This window comes from Galeopterus variegatus, unplaced genomic scaffold (assembly GCF_000696425.1).
Source record: "Galeopterus variegatus unplaced genomic scaffold, G_variegatus-3.0.2 Scaffold3862, whole genome shotgun sequence".
Lineage (NCBI taxonomy): Eukaryota > Metazoa > Chordata > Mammalia > Dermoptera > Cynocephalidae > Galeopterus > Galeopterus variegatus.
In genome coordinates this window covers 114,457-118,291 of record NW_007729973.1, presented here as the reverse complement: position 1 = coordinate 118,291, position 3,835 = coordinate 114,457, and positions in this window count along the sequence as shown.

Sequence of the window (3,835 nt, the reverse complement as noted above, 5' to 3'; positions counted from 1 at the left end):
TTTTGTTTTATGTTAAATACAAAAAAGTAATAAAAAGATATTTTTTGATATTCATTAAATATGAAATTAATTGTTGGTTTTAAACAAATGCTTTTTATTAGGATAGGAGAAATAACATCTATTCTTGTTTGTTAAAAGCTAAAAGCTTGATAAAAAGAATTGGTCTCTTGATCCAATCATATTTTTATCACTTAAATCACTTAATATGATTATATTGAAGGTTTTCGTAGTATTAAGACATCCTTAAATTGCTGAGATAAACCCTACCTGATTATGGTATATACTCTTTCAATGTATTTTTTTTTCCTATTTGGTATATATTTGCACATTCATAAATAAAATTCATTTATATTTTATGTGTGTATGTAGTAATTTCCTTTTTATTTTTATTGGTATATGGTCAAAGTATAAATTTTATTCTCAGTACTGTTTGGAGTTTTTTGTTGTTGTTGTTGTTTGTGGCTGGCTGTTATGGGGAACCGAAGCCTTAGACGTTGTTGTTAGAAGGCTGCACTCTGGTTAGAGTTTTTATAAATTGATTTGTAATGTTATTTTTATTTTGAAAAATATGTATTGTATTTTTGAGTTATTCTGTTATTAGGAATATTTTCTCAAAATAACTTTTTTGGAAAATATTTCACAGTGGAAATTTTAGAGAATATAGGAATGTATTAAGAAGAAAGTAATAGAAGGAGTTCTGGTCAAGATGGTGGAATAGACGGTCCCCAGCATCACTCTCTCTCACAAATCAACCAATTTACAACTATAAAAATGAAACAACAGCCAAGCTTGGCCACTAGAGCTCAGGGAAAGAGGAGGAGAGACCTATAGAGTACATGAAGGTGGGAGAAGCCATGATGAGAGAAAGAAAAACCTGCTCTGAACATTTTTTATGTGGCCACTTTAAGGCTGGAGCTGCTGAGCACGTGGAGCAGGAGCCCAGAAAAGCCGCAGCTGTGCCCTTTGGATGGAGTTGCTTGGAGGCAGCAGGGGAGAAGAGGGCCTTGGTGGCCCTCAGGAGAGCAAGACCACTAATAGGGTTCCTGTGGAAACAAATAGGACCAAGGAACCACAACAACTGTAAAAAAGGAGCCATTCAGAGGCTGGTGAGTTGTTGCAAGGGGCCAGTGCACAGCCCATCCTATGGGAAGTGTTTGGAGCACAGGCGGTGGGGGAGACAGGCCCGCTGGGGTGCAGCAAGGACAGCTGACCAGCACCCCAGTCAGCACAGGACCACTCAGAGGAGACTGATCAGGAACATAGAATTGCATGGGGTGCAGTTTGATGAAAAGAATCAGGCCCAGATCAGAGTTTCTGTACAACCCAGGTGCACCAGGTCTCTGGAGAGCCAGAAGTACCTATAAGGTCAACCGTTAAACCCTGAGCTGCACAAAAAGCCTTCCCTAGGGAATCAGCAGCAAAGCAGCAATTTACCTCAACCACACAACTCAAGTTCTGGTTCCCACAGGAAGTTCCCATTTTAGAAGTAAGCAAAAGACAAAAAATTAGTTCTGGCCCAGGCACACCACCAGCGCCTCAGGGCCTGCCAGGGGACCTGAGTCAAGGAGTGGGGAGTGGACCCCCCACTCCCACAGCCGAGCACACTGGCAGCACCTTGGAGCCCACCGGGGGGCCTGAGGCATGGATCCAGGGACTGGACCCCCAGCACACAATCAGGCACACCGCCAGTGATAAGGAGCATGCCAAAAATACCTCCATGTGGGTGGCCCACCATAGCTGCCACAGTAACAACAGCTGCTGTGAAAGTGGCTAGATGTCACAACCACCATGGGGAAGGTCCACCAGCCACTGGAATGCATTGACACAGAGTTACCAGGAGAGACCAAAGAAAAGAAGAGGATGTCTCTCTCCACAAAGTCCATTCCAGAGTCACAGAAGAAGCATCTGCTCCACGATAATATTGAGGGACCTGAACACACCTCTCAGCATTGGACAGATCATCTAGGCAACAAATCAACAGAGTAACCATTACTCTTTCAGAAGGAGAGAAGAAATCTAGGGTTATCAGTGGTGGGAGCAGGGAGGGACAGGGAGTAGGGAGAGATTGAACAAGGGGCATAAAGAATAAGTATGATTTGTAACATATATACTAGTAATATTGATTTGATCAACATATGTCAACATTGAGCCCCCAAAATATGTATGATCAATTATGATTCAATAAAATTTTTTGTAAGTAATAATCCATAAGACCACTGTATAAAGATAGTTGCTGTTAATATTTTAGGATATTCTTTTCAGCCTTTTTATGCATATATTATTAAATATTGAGGATTTACTATACATACAATTTTATATTATGCTCTTTTGGATTGATAGTATTTTATAAGCACTTTCCTAAATAATTGAAAACATTCACAGTTATATCTGGTGGTTGCATTATATTTTTTATGTGTTTATTTAATCTTAGTTCTTTTGTTGGATATTGTTTGCAACATTGTAGTATATAAGTCTTTGTCTGCATTTCTGATAATTTCCTTAGAACAGATTGCTAGATGTGGGTATACAGTGCCAGAAGATATGAATATTATAAAGACTCAAAGTATTTTAAAATTGTCTTCCAGAATACCTGTATCAGTTTACACTTATTATCAGCATGGGAATTACCTGTCTTATTACACACTCCGTAGCATGTGTTATAAAGCACATTCTTTTTTTTTTTTTTTTGTCTTCTTTCGTGACTGGTAACGGGATCACAACCCTCGGTGTCTCGCCTGTACCGCGACCGGCAACGGGATCGCAACCCTCGGTGTCGCGCCCACACCGCGCTCAACCAGTGAGCGGACCGGTCTCTATATGGGATCCGAACCCTTGGCGGGAGCGCCGCCGCGCTCCCAAGCACCGCACTCTACCGAGTGCGCCACTGGGTCGGCCCTATAAAGCACATTCTGATGACAGACACAAAATACATTTTGTTTCCTAAGGGTTTCTTCTTGGCAGATATTTAGAAAAATGCACTTGTATTAATTTCTACATACTTACACATCCAATGCTATATTTTAATCTCTTAGTTTTACAGCAACATGATTAAACTATGTGCATTTGCTGATGTGTTATCTTTACTGACATTTCCTTTTTGCTTTACATTTGCATGGTCAGTTGTTTGTGAATTGATCATGCATTCACCTTATAAAGGTAATATTTTATTCTCATGTTACCTCATGGGTGCTCACTCTCTGATATTTGTCTTGTAGATAAATTTTAGATTTATTTAGAAGAGATACTGCCTCTGTCTGGTGTATGTGGCAAGCTCTCAGTTTAATGAAGAAGTGTCTGCTAACTTGAGTTGACCATCCAGTACATGCTTTCAAGGTAAACTTGGGAAATGTCTCAGGTAAAACTTTCCTTCAGCTCACATTCTTCTACAAGTGCATAAAGTCACCCTGGAACATATGGGCAGATGCTCTCATAAAGCACTTGAACCCTAGTTTTCCCTTATTTGATCTCTTGTTTCCCTATGTTCATGTTTTCCCCTCTGGCCTCTCTATGAGTTGGGCCTCTTGCTGTCTGAATCTTGCTTTCTGGAATGGTGTCTGGCTTGGCTTCTTTCAGTCCCACATCTCCCCTAGGAGGGAATCAGACATTTTGCCAAGTGGTTGCATCCCTGGGCTCCGCATCCTTATTGTAGCTGGCTGAGATGATTTCTGCATTTGAGAACAAGGCACAATGATAGGAAGTTGCTGCTTCATGGGCAGATTGATGTTAGTTATCCTGGTGATCAGGACTAGAGTAGAGTCCTCATCACATCTCCTTTGATAGCATAAGCCACTATCCCTTCCCTCCCCTCCAGATAAGACTCTGCAGACTCTACCAA